This window comes from Rissa tridactyla, chromosome 7, assembly GCF_028500815.1.
Source record: "Rissa tridactyla isolate bRisTri1 chromosome 7, bRisTri1.patW.cur.20221130, whole genome shotgun sequence".
Classification (NCBI taxonomy): domain Eukaryota; kingdom Metazoa; phylum Chordata; class Aves; order Charadriiformes; family Laridae; genus Rissa; species Rissa tridactyla.
Window position 1 is genome coordinate 47,661,777 of NC_071472.1, and position 18,841 is coordinate 47,680,617.

An 18,841-nucleotide genomic window follows, 5' to 3' on the forward strand; every position below is an offset into this window, starting at 1 on the left:
GACACAGAGCTCCCTCTTGGACAGTGATAACAACAACAAACCCCATCCAAACCACCCCGTGGTTTCAGGTGTGTGTCTGACCTGGGGGGGACCATGTGATGTGGAGCAGTGTCTGTTGCCGAGCCGATGCTCTTGTAGGGAGGACCCTCCAAAGTTGCAGAAGATTCATTGCATTTCAAAAATGAAGAAGCCATGCTGAAAGGGGAGATTGCATTTGAAGTATACCTGGGCTTGGTAATGTTTTGAGTGTAATGCCTCCAGCATTTTTCACTTTCAAGGTGACAGTAATTGAAAGATGGATTCCTGCAATTTTGACATTTATAATTCAACTGAGAAAAGGTCAGCTTCTTCATGGAATCTTGTTTAAACTGGTAGAACGGCATGGAAATGTCACATTGTCTTTCTGATAGCGTCACCAGTGCTTTGATTAACAATAGGTTCAATCTGTAATGTGGAATAAAACCCAAATGCCACAAATAGCTCCGTAAGAGCCTAGTCCAAAGTGTCTGAGAGAACAGTAGAAAGATTTCCCTTGATTCCACTAGTTTTGGGATTCGATCTTACTGACGTGCTAAGAAAAAGAGAAATTAGTGTCATTATTCACAAATGCGTTATTTAGGCCTAAGGGAGTCAGGACCCAGAAGCTGCAGAGCAACCCTCTGTGGGAAGACCCCACAGGTGCCCTGAGGTGCTCAGGGGCCATCTGGCCCCAAGCAGCCTCACCTGGGACCCCTGTGCCCCGTGTGGCCCGTAGGGCTATTTAAACTCAGATTGGGGCTATGCCTTCTTCTTCCTCTGTGCTGCAGAAGCACTGGTCCCAGCTCCACCACAGCCTGGCCATGGGTGTCAGAGCTGTATCGCCTGCTCTGCTGGAGGTTTGCTACAGGAGCCGGTGGGTAACTTGGTCTCCAACTGCTGATTTGTCCTGTTTTGGCTAATGCTTCCCCTGGTTGTAGTGGCACTGGGAGGTTAACTCTGAAAGTGACTTGTAAAATCCTGTGCTGGAGGCTAAATAGCATAGGTCTAGAAAGCTGGTGTGATACCCTTTATGTGTCCAACCAGCTACGAGGGCTAGGCTTCCCCTGCAGACGTTTTCAGTATTAATTTGAGTTCCATTGATTCCCTGCCTTTTTCCTGTGAAGTTTCAGCCCCTGGTTTTGTGAGGAGAGCTTGTGGGTGGAGCGTGCTTGCTGCCCAGCCCCTGCATCGAAACAGATTTTTGGCCCTGGAAATGCTTTTTCAGGTGTCTCGGTGGGGCTGTCTCCTGTGCTGCTCTCACTGTTTGCACCTTCTCTGCCACTGCAGCCGGATGCTGCTCCTGCCTCACGCTGTCTGCAAATTGAGTGTCTGCTTGATTAACTCTTCCAGCACATAATGCTATTTGAAATGTGGCTACGCATTACTGGATGAAGAGTGTGGTGATGGTGATAAAGACTATATTGCTGTCTTTGGGATCGGCGATCGGGATAAAAATCAGTTGTTTGGGTTTGTGTTGCTTCCTGGGAGCTGGGGGGATGGGCCCCACTCTGCTTTTTGTGCTGTAGGAAAACTGGGATCGTGGGGTCACAAAGCCTTCAGTGCAGGTGGAAGTGGAACTTGTGTAATACAAAGTTTGTTTCCCATGAACTTCAGGAAGAGCTGAGCAGTTTGCAAGGTGTCTGGCAAAGCAAACATCAGCATTGCAAAGGATCAGGCTATTAAGTTATTGCTGGCTACGCAGAAAAAATACCGTGGCACCCTATGACAGCTTATGCCAGGAAACTGTGTGGTCTTCTGCACGTGTACATTCTTTGCTGGGATAATTTTATCTGACAAAAGTCAGCCTTCAAGCATTTTTTAGGAGAAAAAGTGAACTGCTGCCAGATAGGGGAGGCTTCTTGCTTCTTGAAATAATCACTTCGTATAATATTTTTCATCAACTGACTTTTATGAAAGACAGTCTCTTGTTGCGATTGTTTATCTTCAACTTCCAATTTTCAGAATGATTGTGAACCAAGTATTGCATGTCAGGAAACATTTTCCACTGACTTAGTGCTGCATGTTTCTACTTATAGGTTCACTGTTTGTGTTTATTTCTAATACACTTTGCTATCAAATCCTTTCAGTAATTCAGGGAAATATAAACATCAAAAGTTGCTGGGCATGTTAGAAGCATGATGTTGGGGAAGAATAGATCCTGGACCATCAGTCTTGAGAGGTGAAGTGTTTTATAAGGAAAATCCCCTAATAATAGAGTAGAAAAAGCTAATGTGACACTTTAATAAGCTAGAAAGTGATATCTGAACGACTCAGCCTGGTGTGAAGGCAGGCATATAGGTGCAGTACACAATGTGGGGGAGAAATCTTTGCATGTGTCTGCCTTCTCTTGTTCAGCTCCTACTGTGGGCTCCGTGGGTGGACCTGAAGTGCTTCTCTTGCGTTCACCATATGTGTGACTTGGCTTCTGTGGCTGTCGCACCTTCTCCCGCTGAACAACTTAAGACAAAGTGGGTTCAAAACCTGTTTTGACATTCATAGAAGAGAATCACTGTGGACTGAGAAATGCAAAAATGTCTGACTCAAAAAGGCCAAGTGGCAGAGAGGAGGTCCCAAGAACATATTGGGGAAAGTATCGCTACAAACTTACTACAGCTGTGTACTCCTTTTTATGGGTATCCTATGACCCTCAGTGTTATCAACTTGCATGTCAAGAGTACTTTTATTTGCTTGAATATCTGGGGAATCAGCAGAATGGATGGGTAAGTGCGGGTTTGCATGTCAGCACCAGATCAGAAGAGCTTTGGGCTCCCTCTTCCATTGACCCGAAAGGTCTGAGACTTCTTGCTCCTCTGTGCTGCAAGCAGGTCTGTTAGCATTTGACTCTCATACCTAGAACAGTATCAGAATGACAATTTTCTTGACAGCTGCTTGCTCAAATTGTCAACCAGCCTGTTCCAGTAAATTGTTGAGAGGTACTTGATGTCGAATGTATAATGAGGCTGCCTCTTGTTGCAGGTGGGGATGATTGTTCCCATTTTTCTTCCCATTTAGATGAAATGTGGCAGTCCTGCTATTATTCATCTGCATAGGCATCACTTGAATAGGAGTTAAGATCCTGAAGTGTAATTTGAATTGCTTTGAATTTAAGTCTGTTTACACAGAAAGAAGTGTTTTGTGTGCTTGATGGTGGTCTGAACGTGCCACTGTCCCTAGGGCTGTGCTCAGAGGAAAGATGAGATGACCTTTCACAGTCTCATTAATTAGTGTCACTGTTTCTTGGTGAGACGAGTCGTTTTCAGAGGAAGACCTGGATTCCTCTCCTCTGTCTTAATCCCTTCTGCTGGATTGCCTGTTCTGCAGCAGGCACTGCTGAAACTTTCTGGAACGGCCCATAGAGCATGTTATTTTATTTGGTAGAAAAGCTGCCCCTCAGCTTGCGTGTCATTGGGCGGGCATTTTGGTTTACAAGTGTTTCTGATAGCATGAATATTCTCACTGACTTCTAACAATTTTAAGAATCTGTGCAGTCTGAGTAAAGGCATCTTTATTCATGATCAGTGTGAAGTGCCACACTAACTACCAGAAAACCTGTATCTTTCTGCCTGAAACAGCACAACTTGTCAACTCGGCAGCAGCTTTTACCTGCTACAGTGTCTTTTATTTAGGATATCTTTTCCCATGTGTCGCTGTTCTCCTTATTGCTCCCACTTAATTGCTGGATGTTTCTACCTCCTTTTTATGTTCCAGGAGGATTTCTAGTACCCACAGCGATGCAGGCGAAAGGCTCTCTGCGTGGGGGATTTAGGAATACACAAAACTTGATGTAACTTTGTGAACTGGAAACAAATTCTGTGTCCTGCAGCTCACCCAGCTGGCAACAGCTGAGTCTGCTGATGGTGGAGTAAACTAATAGCTGAAATGTATTTCTCAAATCACCTGACAAATATCTTAATTAGAGCTTTTAAAGAAAAGTAATCCTCTAAATGAGCTGCTGATAGCAAGCATGCTTTTAAAAAGTGTCTCAGTGGTAGGGGGTTAATCTCTCTCCTGCTCTGATGGTGTCACCTTCTTAAATGGGTAGCACATAAATATGCATCATTACATGCTTCTCGTAGGAAGCTATAAAAATGGACACCATGCAAATATTTATTAGGGATGAGGAAAAAAGGGACCCTATTCCCCACTGCTGAGCAGTGAGGGATGGATGCAGCATCAGCTCCCCCAGTGAGCAGCAGCACAGGAAAAGGCAATTATGAAGAAATATGTGTCTGCAGCAGAGGGAAAAAATAGATGTTTAAGAGGCCAGAGGATGCATGCTGAAGCTTGACTAACAAAGTCCTTGGACTACTGCAGGCATGCATCTGAACACTCAAAGGTTCAGAAGATCCACTTTGAGCAGCTCTTGGCCAAAGCACCTGCTGCCTCTGAATAAATCAAGAAATGATCATTTAATGACATTGCAGTGAGCTTGACCTATTATCTTAATTTCTGTTCTGTGTCTATGGTTTGATCAAAGGGGTGCCAATCTGTGACTGTTAGGTGCTACAGTAGTAAACACCATTAACTATTAGTGATTACATTTTTTCTAAGGCATTGCTGCTGTTATTGTTAGCTGTTTTCATTCTTTGCTGCTGTTTCTAAATATCTGAGCAAATGCAGGAAAAAATAACCCATGACTTATTTCTTTTTAACCTTTCAAGTTTTTGAGATTTTTCTTTTCATCTGGCCTAGGAAACCCTTGGTAGAAGAAAAGTCTCTTGGTATGTTCAGACTTGGTTTAATTAAGTGTTACTTGATTTGCTTATTATAATATGTAGTAAAATGAAGAGGTCTTTTAACATTTTCAGAACTAAATGTTAAACTTACCACTGTTGGAGCATTTTTGGTGCTTTTTTTTCCTTTGATTATATTTCAGTAAGCAGTGCATTGGAGATTTTGATGGAACTGGACTTTTTAGCAGTGTTTCTGACTTTGACTTGCTCAAAGAATGAGGTGTATAGATATCCCACTCAATGGCTAAGGATGTTATTTCTCTTCCTTCCAATGATGTTACAGAAAGAAGCACAGTCAGTTTGGGGTTGTGGAAAAAGTCTTTTCCTGGATTAGACAAGAAAAAATTAGCTGAAATTAGGAAAAGTGGGTAAGATACATAATGCTGGAAACTCTATCTGATATTTTGAAGTTATTTCCTTTTCTGAAGACTCGAAATGTGTAGGTAGAACTAGAGGTAATTCACTCGCTCACCCAAATTACTGCAAGTCCATTTCCATACAGTCTAATTCCCAATGACAGTGTCTCCTGTGTTTTTCCAGGGAAGATTGAGTTGTTATGATTATTAGCCAAAAATAACTGCACCAAATGCTAGTTCACTGTCTGGTGTCTTAGACAAGCGAGAAAATGAAAGACCGGCCTTAAGTGACTCGATGGGCAGGGAGCGATCTCTGTTCCTACTGCTCCGTGTGACACAGGCGCTCCTGTGCCACACTGCAGCTCGTTATCCAGCCCAGCCTGATGTGTCCAGACACACTGTGGCCGTTCTTTCTGCTGGGTACTTCCAATATTTTGACATCACTACCTTTATGATTCCGCTTTTAGAGGCGGTCAGCCATCGGGAACAAGCATCTCGCGCAAGCCTGTATGATGTTAAGCAGTACATTTGTAGATATCAAGCACATTGAACAAAATACTAGTCAGCCTGAAAACTTGATGTTTACTGCAATGGTACAGAAAGTGATCGTTTACTCAGAAGGTGGCATTTCTGAATTAACAAAAAGCATTCTAGTAGACACCAGGAGTTGAATATGTCACCAGACTTCAGAGAACGATAGTGTAGAAATCCCAGACCTGAGCCTGATGCATCGATTCACTGAATTTCTAATATCTACAAAGAGAAATAAACTCTGTCTTGCAGTTCATTGCATCCTAAGGTAGACCTTTAAATGGGTGAAATGACTTATGCTTTAGTGTACCTGTTTCTAATTACGTCATTGAATAATTAGGAAGTTGAGCTAACTGGCTTGGGTGTAGGTTTGTGTCACTGGTGTTTTGAAGCCAGATTTGAAGCCTTCACTCCAAAAGGTACTTGATACAAAACATTTTGGTCAGTGGAAGATTCCCGAGGTGGGCCCCAATGTCTGTTACTGCTCTCATTCCTGCTCATGAGCTTTGGAGATCTGTGGTAACTGCATCAACAGATAAAAGGTGGAATCTCTCTCCAGGATAACTACTTGTACACCTGATGATATTCTCGTGGGAGTTTGAAGCTGTGAATCATTGTTAATGGTTTGGAGAATGCAGAGAACTTAGCATGTACTGAAGTGTTATCAGTAAATATGTGCTATTAAAATAATCAGCAGCTGGTGCTGCATATTTGTGTAGATAGGTAAGATTGAACAATTGCAGGTCTGAAAACAAGGCTGAAATATAAATCTGTTTTCCTGTGATCCTCTTAATTACCATATGTAACTTCTATTACCAAAGAGTGTATAAATGTACATGTGCTATGCAGACATCCCCACATATTTCTGAGTGTTTTCTTAGCTGATCAACAAAATGGTGGTGTACTAAAATTAGGTACAGGAAGCTTAACCCTTGAAGGGTCATATTTTTTAATTAATTGGATGATCCATTGGGGAATTTCTCAGAGGAAGGTAATTACATTTCTATTTGAGTAAATTGAGTGCTGTACTAGTTTAACAGATTATTTCCTTTTTCCTAGGGAAATATGTGGTAGAATATAATGTTATTTAACTCTTTCAAAGAGCAGAAGCATGCTGCTTCTGTTGAACTGGTGCTTCAGAGTTTCTAAAAGCCATTTTCTTGTATGATCATTTGGACATAATTTGAGAGGTGCATTTATTTTCAGCAGTAGATTGGCTGTCTCAAAGCGTACTTTTGGCACAGTTTGTTACTTAGCATGTCTGAATGCCTTCAAAAAGAGCCCTTTAATGTTAATGTTAGCTGCTTTTCCCTCCTCTACATCTGTACCTGACCTCCTTAGTCTTACCCTCTTAGACTAAATTGTTTTCACCTGTTTTTCCTGACCAATTTTTGAGACCTCAGATCATTCCCTTTGGATTCTCTCCAGTTGATGTTTTGCAGCAACATTGTGTTGTTGACTCATGTTCCGTCTATCATCCACAATAATGACCAGATGCCTTCCTGCATGGCTGCTGCACGAGCAGTTGTTTCTCATCCTGTATTTGTACGCTGGTTATTCCGGACTTTTTCCTATTGACAGGTGGGGGGGGCAGCCTGAGAAGCACAAAAGGCCTTGATGCTGTGTGAGCACTGCTCGGCAATAGCTGAAGGACCCCCCTGTGTTACCAGCGCTGTTTTGGTCACAAATCTAGCACATGGCACCATTTGGTTTTATGGCATCAATCATCCATGTCTTAAAAAGATCCAGAGGGAATAATGAGCAGGATCTTCTATAACACCTGTATGGTCCTTTCTGTAGCTTGGATATAGTATAGAGAGCTTAATGACAGTGAAAGTTATTGCGTTAATCATTGCTAACACATTGAATTTGGGGGCTACAATTCTGCATCTCCTGATAATGAAGAGACATGACCTCTGAGGTCTGATGTTCCCAGATACCCTGCTTGTACCATGCAAGATGATGTGACCTCCTGCCTCTTCCTTGTGAATTGGCCTTCTCAAAGAGGAGGGAAGAGTACTGTTCCTAAAATAGCAGTGGCTGAACAATAGCAAGTGGCTTCAGTCTTGAACCTCAAAAGCAAAGAAGCACTAGGCAGGGTATCCTTTGTATTCGGCATTTATATGCTCACCAAAAAATTGCTTTCAAGGCTGAGCTTTTAGCTGTGGACCTATCCGCAGCACTGTCATACAGATATGTCAAGGATTAAAACTAGATGTTGCCAGTATTATCTCAGCACAGGTAAAATGGCTGAAGGCGTGTTGCGTGAAAAGGGGCCAAGCAGTTTTGGCAGAAGATAAACCCCCTTGTGTTCTAACACTCCTCACCGAGGTGGGAGGCCAGGTGCGGCTGGGTTTAAATTCTGAGCGATGCCCAATTCAGCACTATCAGTCCAATCGTGTTTAATATGTATTAAACTATTACGATTTGGATACACTAATAGTGGACTGCACCTTCAGTCCAGACGTGCTCCTGAACTAGCACGGCCACTCTTGAGTCTTTGGTCGTGTTCAGTGAGAAAGCAAAATGACTAGCTACTTAAACAGTGCAGTTTATTTAAACAACAGATATACAGGTTCTTTAGGATTGCCGGTGATAAATACACTGTCTGCAAAGCATGTGCAAATAAAGATATTGTTAAGTATACAAAACGCGTGACAAAATTATAAATGATACAGCCTGGCTATAAATGTAGGGTAGAGATTCTCTAGAGAAATTTCTAAGTCCCCGAGAAAGCACTTGGTGTAATCGAAGTCTTACCCAAAGGCGTCCCTATGGGGGGGGAAGAAAGGCTCAGCCCGTCGACTGATCCCGGAAATCAGCGATGGAATTCTTCGCGATGGTGTCTTCCCTGGCATCCCCTCTCTCTTGGGCTATTTTTATACTATTTTTTTATCTTCAAAGTGGAGTTTGAGTGACTTTAGTCATGCGTACTTTTATTATGATTAATGTACTCAAGGAGGAGTGTTCGCACCTCGGGGGTGGATAACCTCCGGGATGGAGGTGTGTTTTGGTACATTGTAGTGAGCAAAGTTCACACAAAGGACAGCATTTCATCAACATTTGATGAAATGTTGGCTCGGGTAGCGTGTAGGCTGCTTATCTGTTCCATAGTACCATCTTGTCCCCATATCTGCTATTCGTCACAAGGGAAGGCCACGGAACTTTCTGTTCCATCCCTCATGTAGTTTCGCAAACAACCTTGTACAGGGAATCATAGATGTTGCATCCTTCGCATGCCGGCTGTGGCTGTATTCTACCTCAGAAGCCTCTTGATTTTATGACTTTCCTTAATGTGTGAACAATGCTGTATTTTTGTATTCTTGGCCAATTCAGTAATTATTCCACAAGGCGCAGTATGTTTAAGAAACAGTTTTCCACATGAAATTCCCTGTGTCCATATGGACACAGCTGACAACACTTAAGAGAACCAGCTTTGGTGGGCAAGCCACAGTTCCTCTAGTAGACACAGAGCTGTTATAGACTATGATTTGGCTTTGACAAGTTTAGGGGGGGTTCCTGTAGCAGCTCAACATGTTTCTTGTGTGCTTTCTAGGATGCAGTTAGCAGGGAAACAAGCAAAATCTTTGACCAGCACTGGGTAACCTAGCAACAGGATAACACTTCAGAATAATTTTTTCCTCTTTAGCATCACACCTGCTTAATGAGCCGTTCTGGAGCTGGCACTTTATGCTTTTTTGTATTGCCTATTTGCAAAGTTTCTTTGAAACTCGAGTGCTTTGCCAACTTAGCTCCAACAGAAACACCTTCACATGGGTGTGCTGTAGGTCCCTGGTGCCTGGGAGTGATGCCTTGTGAGCTCAGCGCCGCTGCTGTGCGTGGCAGTGCAGGGTGCTGTACAATGACCTGCACCCCACCCTGCTCCCCGTAATTATGGCCATGGGGACTTCCCAGGAGCTCTGTCACCTCCGAGTGCTGGTGGGAGTGGGCACTTGTCTGGGAGGAACCGGGATAATCCAAAAGTCCCCAAATCCACGTAAGAATTTGTCCTGTGCAATACTCCATCCCAAAAGGCAGCAGTGTCTGCAAGATACAGTAAACAGAGCAGCTTTGTGTAGAAGAAATAATGATGCCAAACCTTTCCAGGCTTGTGTTTCCAACCTGGTCCTCTGCTGGGGTGAACAAGACAGCTCTTTTGCCCTATATTGGTGAATTCATATGGAATACATGTCCAATACCTTTAAGCCCACATGTGAAAAAGGATAACAGAACAGAGCCCTCGAATGTCTCAGGATTTAAAATGCATGATTTGGGGTGTTTTATGTGCCTTTCAATTTTTCTAATTTTCATACTTTTTTGTATTTACTACTCAGCCTACAATTGCAATGTGTTTCTCAATGGAAAGTTGGGGTTTTGATTTATTCCCAGGACTTCAGCAGATAGGGCTGTAAATTAATTACCATATATCACCAAGTCAAGATTAAGTTACCAAATCAGCAACGTGTGCCAATGGCTACTGAAGTCGGTACAGTGAGAAATACTGATTAAGGAGGGAACTGGTTCAGACTAGTAGGCAGAAACAATACTGTAGTTGCTTTCATATGCTAATATTCTGTCCTGTGTTCCATTTTTAGCACAGGCAAATTGATTAATAGATGAAGTGATTGTTTCTATAATGCTAATGACTGATTTTTAAGGAAACTTCTGTGTGGCTTTTTTCTGGCTGAAACAGTGAGCTAAGGCAGGGCTGTGATTGGAGTGCTTTGTGTTAATGACTGGCTGGCACAAACTGTTTTGCCTCTACTACTCTTTTCTCATTGACAATGAAATAAATTGCTGGGCACTTAAATATGAGTACAGGGCTACAGCAAATATAATTGCTAGCACAATCCTTCCTTTAATAAAGAAATTTGGCAAAAAATTGTTCAAGTTGCAACTGGGAGGGAGGGATTTTCCAAGAAACCCTAGCTTGCCAATTCTGTTACAGGAGGGTGTGTGTTGATCACTGCAGCAAGTAGGAGTAATCCTGTGAAAATGAATCCTTAACTGTCTTTCCACAAACTCTTAATGATGGTGCCAGCCTCTTATCCCATAGATTGCTTTTATGGTTTTTTTAGTCATTAGGTATTAATCTCTGCTATGAAAGTTAAATAACTGCTCACTTGAATTGTATTTTGGAAGCAGGTGATGGTGCCATTAAAGCAGAGGAAACATTGAAATAAGGTTTCTCAGCTCAGTTTATAAGTAGTTTGTTTCAGCTGGGTTCAAAATCCTCCCCAGCTGACTTTAAAATCAGTTGGCTTAAACTCAGCCTAAAGCTGATCTTAAACTACAGTGCGGGCAGGATGCATCTTGGTATCTATTTGTTCAGTTTCTCAGTGCAGAAATATTTCTTTCAGTGCTAAGAGAGTAACTCAGATCTATTACAGATACTTTCCAAATCTGTTTATCTGCTAAAAGACTAAATTGTGACTCACGTTTTCAAGTGACGGGAGAAATTTGTTACTTCTGACTTTGTAAAAGCTTCCCAGGAGGGAAATCACACCTTGTTAAGTTTCCTTCTCCTTTTATATTAAGTAACACTGAATTCAAATTACCCCATTAAGTACATTGTTCTGTTTTTCAAGGTACAGGTAAGATTTTTTTCTGGCAATGAAAACCAAAACAAAGCAAACAGGTCGCAGCCCCAGGAGATTAGATATCTACTTGTTCTGGCTATAAAATGACACTTTCATCTGTAAAGGATATGAAATCCTGCATCATTTGCATGAGACTGTTTGGAGTCACGGGCAACAACAGGATGGCAGTGGGCTGGGGCTGCCGGATGTGCGGCTGCCTTGAGGCAAGGCGCTGGGATGCTGCCGTGGTCCATGCTGTGCCGATACATACATGTGTGTTAGAATAACCCTGGAGTAAACCGCATAGTGGGATTAGCAGATTAAGCTGGTCCCTGGCACTTCTGTCACTGCCTGCTGGTGACTACGGGCCCCTCCGGAGACGCTGCAGCTGCCGGAGCACTGACCTCTCGTGTGCCATCTCACAGGGCCTTCTACCTTGCTGAGACAGAAACCTGCGGCTAAAACCGAGAACAGTGAATTCTCGCGATGATGATGAATTCCTCTTCTTGTAGACTTCTCTAAAGCACTTGGAGATGTCTTCGTTGACACCAGTTCCTGTGTATGATAAGCGTATCTTAATGTTGCTAATGTTGAAAATTGTCCCAGTTCAATCTTAAGTTTCCTTAAATTAGTTCATAACTCTGCCTAGATATTCTTCATTTCACTTTAAAGTGGGTTATGCCCCACTGTCATTGATCCTCAGTAATCTCAACTAAACTGACACTTTAGAACATATTTTAGAGGGGACAAAAAAATAGTTAAAGATGAGATGCAAATGGAAAAAGTCAATGCAGATTTATCAGAAATAGTGTGCTAGAATAACCCTGTGTGTTTGCTTTTCTTCGACAAAAGAAATGTAACAGTGTTTCATTTGTATGGCTTTCACTGAGACACTTGATATGGTATCCAAAAAGGAGAGATACAGAGAAAAACTTATAAAATGGCTAATCAAAAGCCTACAGCTCCCAGCTGTTTTGTGCTGGAAAAGACATAATTAGAGTAAGCATTCAAAGATCAGTCTAGGCTAATCTTATGAAGTGTTTCATTGTTTGCCTCTGGGCAAAGGGAAGCCAGCTGGAGTTGTGAGCACGGAGGGCAAAGGTATTACACCAGGGTACCTGGGTGGCACTTGTGGTGTAAGGTAACAAGGAAGGGATGGACTTCTAGAGTGCAAATTACAAGATCATGCACTTAATGACTGGTAACACTGCAATGAATGAGGGGCTGAGGACTAGAAAAAATGTTGAAAAACCTGAGTGTGTTAATAACAGAAGAATCTGAGAAACCGGAATATTGTGGCCCTGGAAAAGACAAATAGGAGCCAACTGGGACATTACCAAAAGACACAGGAAAGTTGTGTGCCACAGCAGTGCCTGGTTTGAGCCCATCCTATGCAGTTGGCGTAGCAGTGACGGTAATTTCTGTGTTGCAAATGGAAGTTGTAGTGGCTAGTATGACCAAATTGCATAGACATCTATTCTGTTCCTTTCTCCGGGATAACTGGTATTCAATTTTGATTCACCAGTAAGCACGCAAAAAATCTCATTGTGTTGCAGAGTTCATTATTACAAATCTCCCCAAGCTTGCAAAGCAGAATAATGTAGGCCCAGGATATATGTCCTGCATATAGCATCATGCATATCAATGAAACAGTTTAGAAAAATAAATAAATAAATGGTGCATAATGCACTTCTGACATCTGGGTTATTGCTACTTTGCTGTGTTTGATGGCAGTAAGCAATCTGACTATGCTACTGTACGTTTATTCTGCAAAGTCGGAGGCAGTGAAACACCGCTTCTCTCGTATCATGGCATCCCTATGACAACCTTTATGAAGGCAGAAACTGGGGTTTGTGATTTGCCTTTTAGGAAGCAGCTTTCCTTTTCTGGCTCCAGAGAACTGGTCTGTTTTGGGGTAAACCTGCGTCTTGGAATCTTGCTGTGAAAAGTCTTGCAAGCTGCTTCCCTTAATGAAGAGCTGTTTCTATTTCTTAATGAAACAGTATTTCTATGTGTATTGGGGTTGTAGCAGCACGCACTTTTGCAGGAAATTGGCTGTGGTAAGCAAACTTTCTTTGAAGCTCATCAGTTGCACTGGTGTTTGCCTGGTAGGCTAATTGTGACAAGAACAGGGACCGCTGAAACCGTCACTGTTACTTGTGCAAAATGCTCTTGGTGACATCAAGATGCACTGGTAGGACAGAAGAAAAGGGGCTAGGGGTGTTTGTGTGCCCAAACTCACTGAGGGTGCCCTCCATCCCACTGTTCACGTCACCAACAAAGATGTTAAACAGCACCGGTCCCAGTACTGACCCTGAGGAATGCCACTTGTCACTGGTTCCCACTTGGACATCGAGCTGTTGACCGCAACTCTTTGAGTGCGACCATCTAGCCAGTTCCTTGTGTGGTGATTTGGGGGGATCCTGGGGGCAGATCTGGGGATGTCTGGTGGGGTGGAGGAGTTCTGCCTTGGCCCCAGCGCAGGCTCTTTGGCCCCTGCCCCAGCGCAGCCATGGCCTAACAGTCTGAAAGCAGACTGCTTTGTGACAGCGCCGGGAGGCCGCAATGGCCTCCAAGGGTCTGAAAGCTGATGGCTTTGTGACAGTGCCAGGAGGCTGTAATGGCCTCCAAGGGTCTGAAAGCTGATGGCTTTGTGACAGTGCCAGGAGGCTGTAATGGCCTCCGGTCTCCCAAGAACAGCAAAGGGGCTCTGGCCCAGCTGCCCTGTGCCCAGCTCTGAGGGGCCACCGTGGCAGCACCTGCCTTGCCCAGCATGACTGCGATCTGCACTTTCATGTCCCTGTTGCTGCTTTGCACGGTGCTGGCGATCTCTGCCTTCCCTTTATGGCATCGTAAGGAGATTCACCATTAACAGGCGCTGATGATGGGGCTTCTTGGCCAGCCGAGTCAGCTGCAGCCAGCACTTGCTCTGCAGCAGTCAAATTGTTTCCTTGGATAAATTATAAGGCCTCTGGCAATACGTTAATATTGACTGCATGAAGTTGAATGTCTGAATGAAAATAAATAAGAAAAAGTAATTGAACTTGGAAGTCCCAAAAGGTATAGATCTCAGGTTCCTCATCAGAAAAGGTACTTCATTTTAATCTGTGGCTGAGGCCTCAGTCAATAATCACAAAGTGAATTGGACATTGAACATTGTTAGTTTTGCCTATTTTATTATGCACAGATGTCTAGTTCCATTTCATACCCTATTATGAGCCAGGTGCTAAATTGCCTTTGGCTGCCTTCATAGGCCTAAGAAGTTCTTGTGGCTATCCCTAATGTAATTAAACATTTACACTCAATTAAATGAGAATTGTGTAGCCACATCATGGTGAGAGCTGCTGCTACTTCCACCAAATTCCGCTTCTGTATCATTTAGACAAGTTTTAAAGCAGATATTGCACAATATTCAGGCATTTAGGTAGCAAGCAAAGCTGTTAAAATATTTATAAACTGAGGGAGGGAATACAAGTATGCCATCGCTCTATCAGCTTGTATTATTTTTAGTGTAACAGAGCCAAGGGGAAACCTTGAGCCAAGAAGGCAAAGGCAGAACTCCCCAAGTAGCCAGTTGAGCTCTATGGAACTTATTTCGCTCTCTGAACTTCGCAACAAAATTGATGAATCTTTGTAGCTGCGTCATGTCTCTTCTCCATGGTGGTGTCGAGGCTTTTCTGGCAGTCGCGATGTGGCGTGGCAGCCCCGGCCGTGCTGCGGGAGGCACCGGGGGATGGTGCTTCCTCCTCCGGCTGCGCTGGTGAGAGCGAGAGCACCAGGCAGCCGGCTCAGCCCTGGCCCAGACCTGTCTCTGCTGGGTGATGGCTGCTCTGGCCGAGGGGAGAAATGCCTTCAGCTGAACTGGACCTTTCCCTCCTCTCAAAACCAAAGCATCCAGACAGGTAGTAAGGGCCTAAGAGGAACTGAAGCTTTTGAACAAATAGTGTGGGAAAACCGTGACTAGGACATTAAATCAGAGGGGGAAAAAAAAAAAAAATCTGTTTTCTGGCACTTGGTCTTTTAAAGCTGCTTGGAATAAGCCTTGTGGGGTTTTTCCTGTGTCCTGAAATATTTCACGTTGCCCTTGATGTTGAGCTCGGAGAGCACTGCCGCTTACTTCCCCAGAGGCAATAAGACAAAGAGTATGCAATTAAACTCGTTCTCTACAGGAGGCTTTACAAGGATTTGCATGGAAAAAGAGCTAGAAATGAAAAGCAAATGAAAGGAAACAATTGTATCTGGAAAACAAGCTGGGCTGAGCCATGTGAAAGGCTAAGAGGATATTAAGAGAACAGATGTCTTGGATGCAGATCTTCATCCTGGATGGCGGCCTGTGTTTAACAATTTGCCTGTTGATGGGGCTGCTTGCACCTGTGCTACAGCTGGGCACAGAGACCATGTTGGGGCAGGGACATGGGGATGTGGGGTGGGTGGCTGGGGCTTGGCGTGCCAGGAGGAGGAACGGGGACCCTGCCACCAGCCTGGCTACGCCCACCGAGGTGGTGTGGCAGACACCTGCATCTAGCTGGTGGGGAATATGTGGGCACAAAGTCAGCGCCAGGGGTGAGACACAAGGGATTTGGGAATGATACTGTCCTGGCACATGGATGTCATTCACTTAGATAATAAGATTCTTAGGGGAGATTCTTTTTTGTTTGTTTACACTTTTGTCTGACATAACCTTGGTCCATCTTGGAGTCCCTCAATGCCATGACAGAAACAATGGTAGTTAATCCAGGTCCGAAGAGAAGGATTAGGAATAATTTTTAAGAAGATGCGATCAAGTAAGTCACATCATAATCAATCATAAATGAAACTGAGTTGAGAGATGGGTTAATTAACTTGTCCAACTCCAAGGTAGGAACCCAACTCTCTTACAACACCTGAGATTTCCTCCTAGGTGCTTTCTGAACTTACTTAAGGAAGGATGACTGTATAGTCCCTGCAGCTGGGATGGAAGACTGCAGAATTGGGCTTATGTTTGTCTGAAAGTTTGTTTTTAAACTTGACTCCCTTCAGCTATGAATACTTCTGTAGCTCTGCTACAGACTGTACCTACCCTGAATGTGTGGGACCATACTGGTGATAAAGACTCCAGCTGTTTCTAATATCTAGACTATGAAGTCTATAGCATGGGCACCTGAGCATCTAGATAACACCTTCATATCTCTAATTTAGAGCTATTGGCACAAAATATGTGCCTGGGCATCTCTGTCTTGTGCTGGACAGTCCCCAAATCAACAGGTTGTACACATGTTGTCTTGTATCATACAGTTTTCCCAATATCCACTGGTGTTTTTGTGGTTTCTACTGAACATTGGCTTACCTACGGCTTACAAGAGCATTTGCGGTGTGTGCCGCTGTGTACAGCAGTGATACGGTGAGGCTGAGCCTGAGAAGCTGGTGCTGAGCAGAGAGTATCGCTGCTGGAGGCTGACTATGCCAGTTGCCTCCACAGAAGGAAGGATGAGTAAATTTTTAGCCATTTGCTGGCTTCTGCAATTGGAGACACACGGCAGTGAAAAGACAGCCAGTTATTATCTTGTCTTCTGTGCGTAAAAGCTATAATATAACACTAAATCGTATTCCACAGCAAAACTCATGCGGTTGCTGTGTTAACGAATTGGCAGGTAAGCAGCACAATGAATAAAAATTGTTCTGGTAGGTGATGGCTGACCAGTGAAACCCTGTTTCTTCGATAGCAGTAACTTTAATCAAAAGGGTGCCTGAGCAAAGGGACTGGGAGAAGCAGCTGGCAAGTGTTAGCCACACAGTAGTAAGAAAAGCAGGAGAAGATGGCAATGTGGGGTTGAGCATGGCAGCCTGAAGTAGTGGCAGGGGATGGAGTCTGAAATGGCTTTATCAACAGGTTCTAGAGAACAAGATGTCCAGCCCTGCCCTCAAGAGTACCATGAACAGGGTAATGTGCCTGTGCACCCTTGCCTTGAGGTTCCTTGGCAGGAAAGAGCTTTTGGTGAAAGCAGATGAAATACAATGCAATGGTTAAGAAATGAGGAGCGTAGCACAAGGAGGTGAGGTGGCTTGCCTGAAGTCAGTGAACACGTTAGCACCCCTGTTACAGACAAGCCAGGTCTCCTCCAGATCACTCAATAGACAGATTGCTCTCTCTGGATGGGGTCTGGGCTGTGCGTGCTAAGACAGACTTTGCTGTTAGTTGAAATGACAGAGGCTTGTTTTTATAAATCTGCGTTAGCTTCACTGCTGCTGTCAAGGGTTTAGCAGCAATTATAGCTAACAGACTAACTGCCATGTTCTACAATGGACTTGAGACAATACTACATATTTTTCTAGTGTATTAGTGTATATTGCCTAATTTCTCTAGACTTCACAGATCTAGGACACATACTTCCATATATATCTACATAGTTTTGAGTATTAAACCACATCTGTCTCCAGAGTGTAATTCAATTGCTCTTTGAATTCAGGCACAAACATTGCTCAAATGTTAACTGTTAAGGAATAGCTGCAAGTAAGTATGCAAGCTCTCATTAAAATATTTAACATACTACATTATGGTTTATTTGCCCATTATGTGTGAGAGGTTTAGTAGTGTTTCCCTTAAATACACCTCAAAGAATTAAGCAAGGACATATATCAGCTGATAAGAACCAAACAGATCAAGTAGTGCACAGAGATAATTGAATCATTTTTATTTTGACCGATGCACATTTTGGGATCCTCTGAGTAGTACTTCTGAGCATTGAATTTGTTTAGAATTGATTTCATGTTTAGCTTTCCAGCCAGGAGAGATTGGTTTGAGTTTGTTAGATACTTGGCTGTCCTATGTGACTCTCTCCTAAGCCTAGATACTTCCCTGATGGTATCAAGAAATCTTTCTCTAGGAAAAAAAAGTAGATTTGCCAATTTTGTTAGCAGAACAAAGTACAAGCGAGGTTTCTATTTTTTCCATAGTCATTATCTACAATGGTATTGGCGCTGTCCTGGTAAATGAAATGCCCTTGTGCTTTGTTGCCTACGGTTATGTTCCAAACCTGCAATCCTGTGAACAGAGGAACTGTAATGCTACCTGCTAAAAGCATCCAATATGGCACTGCAGCAGTTATGTGCTCCTTCATTGGAGGAAGTGTGATCTTAGCTGCCTGTGACAAGATTAAAGCCCTCTCCAATACCTGTATCATATGTGAGTCCTCAAACCTGTTAATATATCCCGCTCAGCTTCTTTGCTTTTATCTTATGAGTTGAGAAGAACGCACGTGTCCTGTTTTTGCTGAGGGGTACTGAGGCACAGAGTGGGAGAACAAGACAGATGATACAGGACAGTCTTGTGCGTGCAGTGGCAGGGCTTCGCGTGGGGTCAGCAGGGAGGAGGTGGGGATGGAGGGAAGCTTGGTTCGGGGCTGTGCTTCAGGGTCTGCCTGGACTACACGTACCCTCTGCCTCTATCTTAGCAGTCTTGATCAGCACGTAGTCATTGGTGCTGCTGACTGCAGGGCAGTTCCTAGATGAGCTGTGACATATGTGCAGGAGTATGATGTATGTATAGGCAGATTTAACGATGTCATCTGTATTTGCAAGCACATGGCACCAAGCCCTGGGCATCCTGTGTCCTGTTGTACGGAAGCAGGCTTGGGGATAGGTTCAT